Below are 7,318 nucleotides of genomic sequence, written 5' to 3'. Positions count from 1 at the left end.
TTTTCAATGAGTACATACCTTAACAAGATTTTGAAGTAGTTCAAAATAGAACAGTCAAAGAAAAGAGTTCTTGCCTGTGTTACAAGGTGTGAAGTTGAGTAAAGACTCAAAGCCCGACCACGGCAAAAGATAGAAAGAGAATGAAAGTCATTCCCTATGCCTTGGCCATAGGTTCTATAAAGTATGCCATGCTGTGTACCAGATCTATTGTATACCCTACACTGATTTTGGCAAGGGAGTACAATAGTGATCTAGGAGTAGATCACTGGACAACGGTCAAAATTATCCTTACTGGAATAAGGATATGTTTCTCGATTATGGAAGTGACAAAAGGCTCGTCGTAAAAGGTTACGTCGATGCAAGTTTTGACACTAATCTAGATGACTCTAAGTCTCGGTCTAGATACATATTGAAAGTGGGAGCAATTAGCTAGAGTAGCTCCATGCAGAGCATTGTAGACATAGAAATTTGCAAAATACTTACGGATCTGAATGTGACAGACCCGTTGACTAAAATTATCTCACAAGCAAAACATGATCACACCTTAGTAAACCCTTTGGGTGATGGTCACATGACGATGTGAACCATGGGTGTTAATCACATGGTGATGTGAACTATTCATGTTAAATCACATGGCGATGTAAACTAGATTATTGACTCTAGTGCAAGTGGGAGACTGAAGGAAATATGCCCTAGAGGCAATAATAAAGTTATTATTTATTTCCTTATATCATGATAAATGTTTATTATTCATGCTAGAATTGTATTAACCGGAAACATAATACATGTGTGAATACATAGACAAACAGAGTGTCACTAGTATGCCTCTACTTGACTAGCTCGTTAATCAAAGATGGTTATGTTTCCTAGCCATAGACATAAGTTGTCATTTGATTAACGAGATCACCTCATTAGGAGAATGACGTGATTGACTTGACCCATTCCGTTAGCTTAGCACCCGATCGTTTAGTATGTTGCTATTGCTTTCTTCATGACTTATACATGTTCCTCTGACTATGAGATTATGCAACTCCCGTTTACCGGAGGAACACTTTGTGTGCTACCAAACGTCACAACGTAAATGGGTGATTATAAAGGTGCTCTACAGGTGTCTCCAAAGGTACTTGTTGGGTTGGCGTATTTCGAGATTAGGATTTGTCACTCCGATTGTCGGAGAGGTATCTCTGGGCCCACTCGGTAATGCACATCACTATAAGCCTTGCAAGCATTGTGACTAATAAGTTAGTTGCGTGATGATGTGTTACGGAACGAGTAAAGAGACTTGCCGGTAACGAGATTGAACTAGGTATCGAGATACCGACGATCGAATCTCGGGCAAGTAACATACTGATGACAAAGGGAACAACGTATGTTGTTATGCGGTCTGACCGATAAAGATCTTCGTAGAATATGTGGGAGCCAATATGGGCATCCAGGTCCCGCTATTGGTTATTGACCGGAGACGTGTCTCGGTCATGTCTACATAGTTCTCGAACCCGTAGGGTCCGCACGCTTAAAGTTACGATGACAGTTTTATTATGAGTTTATGTATGTTGATGTACCGAAGGAGTTCGGAGTCCCGGATGAGATCGGGGACATGACGAGGAGTCTCGAAATGGTCGAGACGTAAAGATCGATATATTGGACGACTATATTCGGACTTCGGAAAGGTTCCGAGTGATTCAGGTATTTTTCGGAGTACCGGAGAGTTACGGGAATACGTATTGGGACTTATTGGGCCATACGGGAAAGAAGAAAAAGGGCCTCAAGGGTGGCCGCACCCCTCCCCTTGGTCTGGTCCGAATTGGACTAGGGAAGGGGGGCGCCCCCTTCCTTCCTTCTCTTTTTCCCTTCCTCTTTTCCTATTCCATATGGGAGGTGGAATCCTACTAGGACTAGGGAGTCCTAGTAGGACTCCACACTTGGTGCGCCCCCTCCTAGGGCCGGCCTCCTCCTCCCTTGCTCCTTTATATACGGGGGCAGGGGGGCACCCCAGAGACACAACAATTGATCCTTGAGATCTCTTAGCCGTGTGCGGTGCCCCCCTTCACCATATAACACCTCGATAATATCATTGCGGAGCTTAGGCGAAGCCCTGCGTCGGTGGAACATCATCATCGTCACCACGCCGTCGTGCTGACGAAACTCTCCCTCAACACTCGGCTGGATCGGAGTTCGAGGGACGTCATCGAGCTGAACGTGTGTAGAACTCGGAGGTGCCGTGCGTTCGGTACTTGATCGGTCGGATCGTGAAGACGTACGACTACATCAACCGCGTTGTGATAACACTTCCGCTGTCGGTCTACGAGGGTACGTGGACAACACTCTCCCCTCTCGTTGCTATGCATCACCATGATCTTGCGTGTGCGTAGGATTTTTTTTGAAATTACTACGTTCCCCAACACGGCGTCCGCCACCTTCATGGATATGTTCTTCATTTTGAAGTGTAGCTCACAGTTAGTGTTCTCTATGATGTCATCCACAGGGTATGTATCCAGCAGTGCGTCGCCCGGGGCGGAACCAACGCTGCTTCTCGGCATGGATGGGACGGTGCTATCCAATGCTGGATGATCATCCGCTTGCTGCTGCCGCTACTGAGACCCCCCTTTCCTGGCTAAGTGAGTCGATCTGCTGTTGCTGCTGCTGGAATTTGAGTGCCAAGTCCGCGTGCCTTGCTTCTAGGCCTTGAAGGCGTTCCGCGTCCTGCTTCCTCTACTCCTCCTCCAGCTTCCTCTTCTTCTCCTCCTCCATCTTCTTTCTTGCACGGGTCCTGTAGTCGTCGTTGCATTTCGAAAAGCCCCCATACTAGGGAATAACGCCCTTGCCTCGTGTTCTTCCCGGGTGTTCAGGATTTCCCAGGGCGTGCGTAAGCTCGTCGTTCTCTCTGTTGGGCGTGAACACCCCCTTTCGAGCATCTTCTATTGCGTCAAGTAACTTTTGTTCTGCTCCTTTTAGACTTGCCTTCTTCGAAACCAGGCCTGTCTTCGGGTCCAACGCCCCCCCATGCGCATAGAACCAAGTTCTGCACCTGGGGGGCCAGCTCCTAGTAACCGGAGTGACCCCTGCATCCTCCATCTCTTGCTCAGACTTATCACACTTAGGCATTGCCACCGCGTAGCCACCTGGACCCAGCCTATGGAACTGCGTCTTTTTTGCGGCATTGGCCTTGTTTTTTCTCGACCGTTCCTTAGATAATTCTGATTCCTTGAATTTCACGAAAGCGGGCCAGTGATCTCTTTGATTCTCCAGTGTTCCCTTGAATTCTGGAGTCTTCCTTTCTGCAGCGAGGTAGTTGGCCCATACAATTTTCTTGTGGGTGTTGAATGCAATTGCCATCTTCTTAAGAGCAGCGTCCTTGACTTTCTGCACATCTGCACCAGTGAAATAATCTGGTAGGGTGAAATGTTCCATCAGAGATTCCCAAAGCTTTTGTTTTGCTCTGTCGTCGACCCAAGTAACATCTGGGCGTTTAGTTTTTGGCTCTTTCCATTCTTGAATGGAGATCGGGAGTTGGTCCTTCACAAGAACTCCGCACTGACGAACGAACTTGTTCGCAATATTCTTAGGTGTGAGGGGTTCGCCACTAGCTTTGATGGAATCGATGTTGTACTTTACACCCTCCTTCAACTTTTTGCCCGGGCCGCGCTTTGTCCTGCTGTCTATAGAAGCAGATTTGCTCGATCCGGAGGGCTGAAAGAAAAAAGATCGATTCGTTAATATATCTTCAAATAAAAAAACATGTGATGATCACTAGATGCCTGCTTATATAAATATACCTCGCCGGTAGTCTTTGTTATTTCAAGATCAACATTGTATTCGTCATCATAATCATTGTCTGCGTCATCATAATCATAATCATAGTTCATGACTTCATCAGCTCGGTCGTCGAGATCGAATATCTTATCATCACCCTCCCCGGTATTGTTCAGATATTGGGAGCCGTCATTTGCTTCATTCAGATCATCTGGCCTGTTAGGGCTGCGTATGATCTCGAACAGGGCCTCTTCTCCCTCTCTGCCGGTATTGTCCGCCATAGCTTTTATTTAACTAATACAGAAGAAATATAAAACAATTTAGTATTCAAATTACAATGCATGGATGCAATCAATAAGGAAAAACTGAATCATATAGTACATAATATGCATCGTCTCGAATACATCGTCTCGAATAATATATAATCTCGAATACATCACTGGCTAGGTAACTATAAAGATGGAATACTATAGAAGAATCTAGGCCACTCGCGGTTCCTGGGGCACGGGCGGTGGACACCCAAAGACAAGGAACCAACACAGGATCATATCTCCGGTCATCTGCCCAAAGAACCTGCCAGGTATTGGAGAACCTGACGTCCATAGCAGCCATGTAGCGATGGACGTGCTCGTCCTCCTCCCTGACACGACGACGCACCACCTCCGGCGGGGCCGGCTCCCTCTGCACCGTATGTGGCCCACGCGAACGCCACCAAAAGAGATCAGGGTCGATGACGGGACCCGAGGCCGGGTTCTCACCAAGCGGCGCGCCCCTCCAGGTAGCACCTCCCAGTGCCAGCCCGGCGGAGCCCAATCCCGGACATGGGTCAGCTGGACGTCGTCGCGAACGGGTCGACGGCGAGGATGCGGGCCGGGCATCGTCGAGAACAAATACTATATGCCCGCAAAAAGTAACATTTTTTAAATGATTGGATTGTGATAACTAAAATTCTATATGCAAATTCTAACAATTTGACATTAATCTAATTCATCTAACTAAAACTAATTCTAAAATTTCTATATATATAACTAACATTTCTATAACATTTCTAATATTTCTATAACTAAAAAACAGAAAAATTGCTAACATTTCTATAAATATTTCTATAACTTAAAAACAGAAAAATTTATAACATTTCTATATAACTAACATTTCTAATATTTCTATAACTAAAAAACAGAAAAATTTCTAACATTTCTATAACTAAAAAACAGAAAAATTTCTATAACTAAAAAACAATGTGTGTGTGTGGACATGGCGGCCGAGGCAGGAGCTCACCGGCGAGGCGAGGCGACGGGGGGCGGCGACGGGCGGCGACGACGGGTTTGGGGACGGGGTGGTGACGACGGGGACGGGGACAGGCCGGGCGGGGACGACGGGACGACGGCGCGGGGCACGGCGACGACGGGGACGGGGACGGGGTGGGGCGCGGCGACGACGGGGACGGGGCGGCGATGGGGGCGTCGACTAGGGGTGGCGACGGGGGCGGCGACGGGGCAGAGGAGAAGAAGCAGATGAGAAACTGAATTTTTTGAAGTGTTTTCTTATATAGGATGGGCCTTTAGTACCGGTTGGAGCGACCAACCGGTACTAAAGGTCAATTTTGGCCAGGCCAAGCGGCGGGAAGCGCCCACCTTTAGTACCGGGTGGTGGCTCCAACCGGTACTAAAGACCCTCCCTTTAATACCGGTTTGAGCCACCACCCGGTACTAAAGGTGGTGCGCTGGCGCAGGTGCGGTGCGTCATGTTTAGTCCCACCTCACTAGCCGAGGGGCGTCCGCACTGGTTTATAAGCCCCAGTGTGGTAACTCTCTCGAGCTCCTCTCCAAAGCAGGCCTACTGGGCCTAAATGTTCTGTGCTGCCCTGTGGTCCTACTGGGCCTTTGCGGGCCTGCATCCTGGCCCAACAACAGGTTGGGTTTCTAGTCGTATGCAGGCCGCTGTGGCGCAGTAGGTGGGCTTTTTTATTTTCTTATTTTTTTTTGCTTTATTTATTTTTGTTTTATTTATTTTTGAGTTGTTTTTTGCTGTATTTAGAGTTTCTTTGTGAATATTTTTGCTTTAGGTACAAAAAATTACAAACTTTCTATTAGTGCCGGTAGTTTACAAATTTGAATAGTTTACATTTTGAATTATTTGAAATTTGAGTGAATCACTAGTTTGTGAATAACTTGACTTTGAAAATAGATTTTTTAGTGATTCTTTTTTCTTATGTTTAATATTAGTGTGTTTTATCATTATATTCAATTTGGTAATGCTTAGGTTATTTAAAAAATAAAATGCCTTTGTAACGGATGAGTTTTCGTCCGAAACCCTGATACTTCGAAAGAGATTGTCCATTTTGTACACGAAGTGCATCCAGTTTTTGCGGTAACCCTCTCTACTTTTTTGCACATGCTATGTGGGTGAAATTATGATACCATGCCAACTTTCAACCTTTTCGGAGTTCATTTGAAATGCTTTTCAATTTCAGGGTCATTTAGCTGAAAAAATCAGTAAATGCATGAAAGAATTTGTTTGCACATAAAATTTCTTCGCGTTTCAAATGCCAAAACATAACTCCCCTAACTATTACAGAGATTCCCTCCTGGGTGTGAAACACAGAAGAAAGTGATGATAGTGAAGCCGATCACATCCCAGGTCTTTGGGTGTGAAACTTTTTCTTCGCGTGTGTCCCTTTGTGCTGTAGCCATGGAAAAATCTTCATCATTTAACTGGATGCTCGGGTCAATATTCACTGTGAATGGAGCAATTTCATCAAACTTTTCATAATCTTCTGACATGTCTGTCTTGTCATCCACTCCCACGATGTTTCTCTTCCCAGAAAGAACTATGTGGCGCTTTGGCTCATCGTATGATGCATTCGCTTCCTTATCTTTTCTTTTTCTCGGCTTGGTAGACATATCCTTCACATAGAAAACCTGTGCCACATCATTATCTAGGACGAATGGTTCGTCTGCATACGCAAGATTGTTGAGATCTACTGTTGTCATTCCATACTGCGGGTCTTCCGTTACCCCGCCTCGTGTCATATTGACCCATTTGCACCGAAACAAAGGACCTTCAAACCACGTCCATAGTCAAGTTCCCATATCTCCTCTATGTAACCATAATATGTTTCCTTTCCCGTCTTGGTTGTTGCATCAAAGCGGACACCACTGTTTTGGTTGGTGCTCTTCTTATCTTGGGCGATCGTGTAAAATGTATTACCATTTATCTCGTACCCTTTGAAAGTCATTATATTCGAAGATGGTAACTGGGACAGCGAGTACATGTCATCTTCAATAGAGGCGTCATGCATGGTACGTGTCTGCAACCAGCCGGCGAAACTCCTGGTTTGTTCACGTGTAATCCAGTCATCAGACCGCTCCGGGTGTTTGGAGCGTAGAAAATTCTTGTGTTCGTCCATATACGGAGCCACCAAGGCGGAATTCTGTAGAACTGTGTAGTGTGCTTCAGTGAGAGAATGTCCGTCCATACATATTTTTGGATTCCCTCCTAGCGTGCCTTTTCCATCCAGTCTGCCCTTATGCCGCGATTCAGGAACACCAATCGGCTTAAGGTC

Source organism: Triticum aestivum, chromosome 2D (assembly GCF_018294505.1).
Source record: "Triticum aestivum cultivar Chinese Spring chromosome 2D, IWGSC CS RefSeq v2.1, whole genome shotgun sequence".
NCBI classification, from domain to species: Eukaryota; Viridiplantae; Streptophyta; class Magnoliopsida; order Poales; family Poaceae; genus Triticum; species Triticum aestivum.
The sequence above is the reverse complement of the archived record's forward strand: the minus strand, read 5'-3'. Positions refer to the sequence as shown.